Genomic DNA, 8,720 nt, shown 5'->3' with positions numbered 1-8,720 from the left:
TCCAGGAAGTTGTGAACAGAAATTTCGCCACTATGCAAAAGAATTTTGACAAGATATAAGCAAATTTCAGACGCTTACTGTTGGACCCTGAGCCAGAGCAGGTAGAGGAAGCGAAAGAAGGACAGGGGAGTGTGCAAATGAAAGAGAACCAGCTGCAATCCCAATAGTGGCTCCTGGTAGACCAAAGCAGTTACTGGTTCCTACTCCTCCCTCAGTGGCAATGCCGAACAAGGGGGCTCCTTTGCCAGATGGTACTGCCACTCTTAGAGACCATACAGGCAAAGAACTGAATATGGATGGTACTCCTAAAGTACCTTACATGCATCCAAACTATGGGGGCCAGAGCAAGGAAAAGGAAAATGCACAAGCAGTACAGAGAAATGTTGTGCAGTTGGATGAAATACATGAAGAAGAAGGGGCTGATAATTATTACAGAAGAAGAAATGCATTGACTGTTAAGCCAGCTAAACTGAACATTTCTGAATTTGAAGGACAAGATCCTAAGTATTGGATTCAGAACTTGGAACAGTATTTTGCTGCTGCCAGAACTCCCATTGAACATAGAACAGAACTGGCCATCTCCTATCTTAAAGGGCCTACAATTCAGTGGTGGAGAGGTACTGGATATGCACCTTCTAATGTGCCATGGCATAAATTCTGCTCTTACCTGTCTGATAGGTTTTCTGTGGAATCAGTATGTGATATTGTCAATAACTTTCATGCTGCACATCAAACAACAACAGTGACTGCCTATGTGGAGCAATTTGAGCAACTGCTCAATGTCATGAGGAGAGAAAATCCTGCTATACCTGATGACTACTATGTTTCCAGCTTTGTGTCAGATCTCAATCCTTACATCAAGAGCCTGGTGGAGTGTTTTAAACCAAAGGATCTCCAAACTGCTGTGTGGTATGCTAGAAGAATGGAAATATCTCAGCCCTCCACTCAAACCTTACCAAATAAGCAGTATGTTCCTCAACCTAGGAGGCAAATGATATTTGAACAGTCCAAACCACTGGTTCCTAATACAACGCCTAATAGAAATGTGGTCATCCAGCAAGCTAAGCAGAATAAAGTGTGTTATAAATGTAGAGAACCATGGGTGCCTAGTCATAGGCAGGTGTGCAAAATGAGCCAAAGAGCACAAATCCAAGCTCTGCAAGCTCAAGAGGATGAAACTCCTAAAACTATTTTTGTGGCAGATTATGATGATATTGAACTAGACACTATTGAATAGTTAACTAATGAAACTGTGTTGAAAGTATCAATGCATGCTGCAATGGGAATTGGAGCAGCTAAAAATACTTTCATATTGATAGTAAAACTGGGTAGTACTATGGCTACAACACTGGTAGATAGTGGTAGTACCACTACTTTCATCTCTCCTGAAATGGCTAGCAAGTTGGCTGTTACTCCAAGTCCTACACCAAGAACTAAAGTGGTGGTTGCAAGTGAAGGCATTCTCTGGAGTGAATTTCAAGCAAAGAATTGTCACTATGAAATACAACACCATGCCATTACTGACAATTTCAGAGTGTTGAAGTTAAAAGGTTATGACATAATCTTAGGGGTGGATTGGTTGAGGAAATATAGCCCCATCCAGATGGATTTTATCAAAATGGAAATGAAGTTATATGCTACTTCAGGGCAGTTTATTACTTTTGTGGATGAAACGGTACCTCTCACTCCTGTTACTGGAGCTGCTGACAACACTGAAAAATTAGTGGAGCAAGTTGTTTGTGGATTTTTCTTATTCACTACTTGTGGCCCTAAAATTGTAGCAGCTGCTCAAGAAATCCCTGCTGAACTACAACCACTTCTAGACCAATATGAAAAGCTATTTCAAGAACCTACTGAGCTTCCACCAAGCAGGCCATGTGATCACAGAATTCTTTTAGTGGATGGAGCAAAGGTGGTGAACCAAAGACACTACAGAATTCCTCAACACCAAAAATAAATTCTAGAGAAAATCATTTTGGAGTTGCTCAAAAATGGAATTATTAGGCCGAGCACTAGTCCTTTCTCCTCTCCTGTACTCTTGGTCAAGAAGAAAGATGGGTCATGGAGGCTCTGTACTGACTACAAAAAGTTGAATGCTATTACCATAAAAAACAAATACCCTATACCTGTCATTGAAGTTCTATTGGACCAGCTTAAAGGAGCAAAGATATTTTCAAAGATTGACCTTAGAAATGGCTATCACCAGATCAGAATGGCTGAGGAGGATATACCTAAAACTGCATTTGCCACTCACATGGGTTTGTTTGAATACCTAGTAATGTCTTTTGGACTTACTAATGGACCTCCTACATTCCAGGCTTTGATGAATTTTCTGTTTGGCCTCCTTAAATTTGTGGTGGTCTTCTTTGATGACATTTTGGTGTTCGGTTTCTCCATGGAGGAGCACCTGGATCACTCAAGCAGGTGTTTGATATTGTGCAAGCAAACAAGTTGTATGCTAAGCTGGAAAAATGTTCTTTTGGCCAGAAGGAAATTGAGTATTTGGGTCATGTCATTAACTCTGAGGGAGTTTCTACCGACCCTCCTAAGCTTGAAGCTATTAAAGCATGGCCTGCTCCCACTACTGTCACAGAGTTGAGAAGCTTTCTTGGACTCAGTGGATATTACAGAAGATTCATACAAGGGTATGGAATAATTTGCAGGCCCCTCTTTGACTGTTTAAAGAAAGATGCTTTTGCTTGGACACAGGACCAACAACAAGCATTTGAAACACTAAAGCAAAAACTCACTCATACCCCTGTATTGGCCCTGCCTGATTTCACTAAACCCTTTATTTTGGAAGCTGATGCTTGTGGCTATGGCTTGGGAGCCGTGTTAATGCTAGAGGGCAGACCACTTTCTTACTTCAGCAAGAGTATTGGCCCTAAGGCTGCTGCATTAAGCACCTATGACAAAGAGGTTCTAGTTATGATTGAGGCTGTGAAAAAGTGGAGACATTATCTCTCTGCCACTTCCTTGATTACCAGAATAGATCAAGAAAGTTTAAAGTACATTCAAGAGCAGAAAATTACTGAGGGAATTCAACACAAGTTGTTGTTAAAATTACTGGGATACACCTTTACAATTGAGTACAAAAAGGGCAATGAAAATAGGGCAGCTGATGCATTGTCCAGAGTGAAACATGCAATATCTGTACTTATTACAACTGCTGCCTCCCCTACTTGGGTCAAAGAAGTGATCAACAACTATCATCAAGATGAAAAAGTCAAGGAACTTATTGCTGAATGCTCTGTGGATAAGACCAGTAGCAATGCTTATTTCCTTTAAAAATGGCATATTGAGATTTCACAACAAGATTGTGGTGGGAAAAAACACTAATCTGAGACAAGAAATCTTGTCAACATTTCACAATTCTGAGCAGGGGGCCACTCTAGAGAAAGAGCCACTTATCACAGAGTGAAATTAGTATTCCATTGGCAGGGCATGAAACAAGATTTTATCACATTTGTGAAAAATTGTCTAGTATGCCAACTGAATAAAGCTGAACATACACCTTACCCTGGTCTGTTAGAGCCACTTCGTGTGCCAGATTTTGCATGGGCTCATATCAGCATGGATTTTGTGGAAGGATTGCCTACATCAGAGAACAAGAACCTGATTTTGGTGGTAGTTGACAGGTTCACTAAATATGCTCATTTCATTGCCATGAAACACCCCATAACAGTGCAGTCTGTAGCAAGAGCCTTCTCTGACAATGTGTTTAGATTGCACAGAATGCTACTAGTAATTGTGACAGACAGAGATAGAATTTTCACCAGGAATCTCTGGCAAAAGTTGTTCAAAACGCTGAAAATCAAATTGCACATGAGCACTAGTTACCACCCACAATCGGATGGTCAAACTGAACGAGTAAATCAGTGTTTGGAAAATTATTTGAGATGCATGTGCTTCCAGCAACCAAGAAAATGGGCATGGATGGCTAGCTCTAGCTGAGTGGTGGTATAACACTTCATTCCATACATCTTTGCAAATGACTCCTTTTCAAGCTCTTTATGGATTTCCTCCTCCTATGATAGCCGAATCAGCTCTGCCAGATACTATTTGTGACGATAATGGAGATTTGTTGCAAAACAGGGAATTGGCTATGGAAGTGATAAAGCAAAACCTCTTAAAAGTACAAGCTAGAATGAAATTCTTTGCCGACAGAAAAAGGAAGGAAAGAGAATTTGTGATTGGAGACATGGTTTATCTGAAAATACAACCTCACAGACATACATCTCTCAGCTTACACAGGCACATCAAACTCCATTCCAAGTTTTATGGACCATTCAGAATTATGGATAAAATTGGGAATCATGCCTACAAATTGCTTCTGCCCGAAGACTGCCAGTTGCATGACACCTTCCATGTCAGCCAGCTCAAGAAGCATATTGTCTCAAAGGTGGTGCCCTCTGTAACACCCCGGTAGTTAAGCTACAGTAAGCACACTCTAATGGTGCCATGTCATCACAATTAACTTTTAAAAACTTCACTTTGGTCCAAACCGATTCCAAATTCAAATTTAAAAATAAAATCAAAATACTTTTCCGTCATACGGTAAAACAAAAATGTTTGCTGGGTTGCAAAAATGCACTAACTAATTGTCATGAAGGAACCAATATTGTTTGAAATGTTAATTTGCTCCTAACCCATTTAAAACAGTGCCCAAAACAACCCCATTAATTATTTTCATTTATATAAAATTTAAATGAAATTATATTGTCTCAAAACCTTTTTATGGCAGTGCTAAAAATTGCAAAGTATTTATGTGGCACAACTCCTTGTTTTACAAATGACTTATTTTGACTAAATATTTTGCAAAACAAAAAGAATTAAATAAATAAAGGAAAGAAGAGAAGTCAGATGGAGAGAGGGAGCCCGACAGCTGGACCAGTTGGCCGGCCGACCTAATGGCCTATATGGCCCCTCCCCCGTGATCTAGCCGATCCCCCTGGCCCCTCTCATCGATCCAATTCCCCCCACCACCGCCATCCACTCCCTCCCTCATTTTCCCCATCAGACCAACCCTCACCTCCACCTCGCTTGTTCCAGCAATGCATGAGCCGAGCATTCCTTCCATCGATCCTCCTCACTCCCGTTGCTTCGTCTGAGCTGCCAGGAGAGCATCCTCGCGCACCCCTTCCATCGACGGCGAGCCATGCTACCCCAGCAGCTCCCGCCGCCGTGCTTCTCATGTGCCGCGCCCAAGCGCCTTGCATGGCCGTCGCTCCTGTCGCCAACACCGTCGGCCGCCCCACTTCCGCTCCACCGTACCGCCCCTCTGGACCTCCCCGACACTCCCTGTGAGCAACCACATCCATTCCCCTCCCCCCCTCTTCCTCGTTGTCGTAGGGCCACCGCCCAAGTACTGGCCGTAGCTGTGGTCACCGGGCGCCCCGTCGCGCCCTGCCTATGTCTCGTGCCCGTGCGGTCACCGCCCCGCCCTTGCCGGCGTTGCCGGATGCACGCCGCCGCTCCTGCTGCTACCTCTTGCGTTGCTACTGCCCCGCACCGGACACTCACTATGCCCGCAACTACTCCTTTTGCTGCTGCTGCTAGCTCCTGCATCGCTCGCTGTCGCTGCTACCTGTAGCTATCGCCGCTGTCTCCACTTCTGCTGGCTGCCCTGCCTCGCACCGACGCCGCCCGCCGCCGGCGCCGCCCGCTGCCTTGGCCGCGCCGTGCTCCCCCTCTACGCGCTGTGCACTGGCCACCGATGCCCGCGCGCGTTCGTGCGTGCCCAAGCACGACCATGGCTTTTGCCGGCCTGAGCCACTTCTACCTGGGCCTAATCCCCCATTAGCTAGGATTAGTTTGGTTTAGTTTAGGGGCTAGTTTAGTCTATGACAAGTGCCCCCACCTCAACTTATCCCTCTAAAAGAAAAAGGTTAAGAATGTCCCAATGACAGGTGGACCCCCTGGTAAATTTGACTAGTCAAAGTCCACAGTTGACTGCTGACTGGGCAGTCAACTAGGACCCACTGTCAGCCTCTAACGCACTGTTGGGTTCATTGGACCAGGTGCATCTAGTATTTTAGGTGTATTTTCGAATTAATATTAAATCCAGGAATTTTCAGAAAGTGATTGAAACTTTGTAAATTCATATAAAATAATTCGTAACTCGGATGAAAATACTTTGTACATGAAAGTTGCTCAGAACAACGAGATGAATCCGGGTACGTAGCCCGTTCGTTTGACACACATCCCTAGCATAGTGAACACACAACTTTCCCCCTCCGGTTCATCTGTCCGAAAACGCGAAACACCGGGGATACTTTCCCGGATGTTTCCCCCCTTCGCTGGCATCACCTCCTACCGCGTTAGGGCACACCTGGCACCGTTACTTGTCATGTCATGCATCGATATACATCTGCTTGCATTGTATTCATTATTTTTTTCCCTCTTCTCTCTGGTAGACTACGAGACTGACGCCTCTGCTAGTGCCCCGATCGACTACTGTGTTGACGACCCCTCCTTGCCAGAGCAACCAGACAAGCCCCCCCTGATCAACCCGATATCGCCTAATTCTTCTCTCTAATGCTTGCATTAGAGTAGTGTAGCATGTTACTATTTTCGGTTAATCCTATTCTGTTGCATAGCCTGTCATTGTTGCTACAGTTGTTGATACCTTACCTGCAATCCTAAATGCTTAGTATAGGATGCTAGTTATCATCAGTGGCCCTACATTCTTGTCCGTCTGCCATGCTATACTATCGGGCCGTGACCACTCGGGAGGTGATCACGAGTATATACTTATATACATGATATGTGATACATGTGGTGACTAAAGTCGGGTCGGCTCGTATAGTACCCGCGAGTGATTCCGGTGTGGGGGCTGAAAGGACAGGTGGTTCCATCCCGGTAGTGGTGGGCCTGGGTTCCCGACGGCCTCCGACTGTTACTTTGTGGTGGAGCGACAGGGCAGGTTGAGACCACCTAGGAGAGAGGTGGGTTTGGCCCTGGTCAGCGTCAGTGGTTACATCAATTAACATGCTTAACGAGATCTTGGTATTTGATCTGAGTCTGGCCACTGGCCTATACACACTAACCATCTACGCGGGCATAGTTATGGGCACTCGACGTCGTTGTACCGGCCGAAGCCTTCTTGACGTTAGCGACTGAGCGGCGCGCACCGGGTTGGACCGCATAATGCAACTTCCTTTGTAATGGAGGTTGCTAGGTCTGCTCACCGGCCGCATACGCAACGTGCAGGTGTGTAATGGGCGATGGGCCCTGTAACATCCCAAATTTTCAATTTGGAATGTTATACATTAGATCATCACTGTATATCATATTTTGTTTGCTTTTGACTTGATCCTAGAAATTCTACGCAACTCAAGGACCCTCGGAGAGAGTTGGGGATTTCGTTACTTTCATATTTGAGTTTTCTCAAATTTTGAAAATAGGATCATTTGATTTTATTTATTTTATCTTCAATTATCTCTATCATAGAAATATGAGAGAGGGAATACAATGACTTTCCCAAAATAAAGAAATATTGAGGATTTAATAATAAAATCAAATAATATTTTATTTTGGAGTTATTTGCTATTTTATTTGAATTTACGAAAAATGCGCGTTTTTCAAAATTGCATTTGGGCTCCAAATAAATGTTCATCCTGTTCGGCTTGATTTTAGAAGTCGGGGAAAATTTATTTCGGGATTTTTGGAGTCAGTTTAGTATTTCTTTTATTTGTTTTTCTGCGTGAAATTATTTAAAAAAACGCGTAACCGACTTTGGGCCGTGTTCGGCCAGGACTCTGTCCGGCCGGGCCTTTAAAAGGCGCCGCCCCGAGCCCGCCGGACCCCGCCGCCCGCGTCGCCGCATCGTCGCACCGCCGCACGCCGCCCTGCCGCCGTAGTCGCCCCGTGCCGCCCGACGCCGCCGCCGCCACTGCACCGCACCACCGCACGCCGGAGCCGCCGCCGCCGGACCCCGCCGCCCGCCGAGGTTGACCCCGCCGCCGCCGCCGGTTTTCCCTAGAAAACCGTTCGGTTTTCCGCCGGTTTTTCGTTCGGTTTTTTAGATCCCTTTTTTTATTTAGATCGGTTTATTTTCGGTTTAGTTTATTTAGCGAGCGTTCGCTCGTTCGTTCATTTTAACGGGCGCGTTCACCGTTTAGTTCTAGAAAACGAACGTTCGTTCGTTAATCTGTTCGTCGTTTTTCTTTTTCTCGGATTTTCCGTGATTATTTCTGATTGTGATTTCTGATCCAATTTTCGTTCTAGTATAACTTTTCGCTCGTTTATCGGAATCAGGCGATTCAAGCGCCTGGAGTTTCGTCTCGAAACCCTCTTTCCGTTTAGCCAACTCAAACAAGGTTTTACTTATGTAAAATTTGACTTAGATCCAGATTAGTAAATGAAGCTTGTTTCTTTCGCCGTTTGACTTTCGTTGCTTTGTTTGATTTGATTCTTTTTGCAAACCGGAGTTCTTAATTTGAACTTTCTGGTTAGATCTCTTATTGGAGTTTTACCTGCGCATTAGATGAGTGCTTACTGTATGCTTGTTTGTTTGCGATAGAGTACCCGGAGTGCGCCGCTTGCTACTTCGAATCGCTAGGTTTCGCAGATCATCAGCAAGGCAAGTAACACTTTGATCATACCTCGTACTACCCAATTTTATTGCATTAGATCAATCCTCAAACAATTGCACGATTAGGATCTAATTAAATTGTGGGTTTTGGGAAGTAGATGAGGTAGTACCTATTACCTGTTTT

The sequence above is a fragment of the Triticum urartu genome, chromosome 4 (assembly GCF_003073215.2).
Source record: "Triticum urartu cultivar G1812 chromosome 4, Tu2.1, whole genome shotgun sequence".
Classification (NCBI taxonomy): Eukaryota; Viridiplantae; Streptophyta; class Magnoliopsida; order Poales; family Poaceae; genus Triticum; species Triticum urartu.
Note: the sequence above shows the minus strand (reverse complement) of the source record.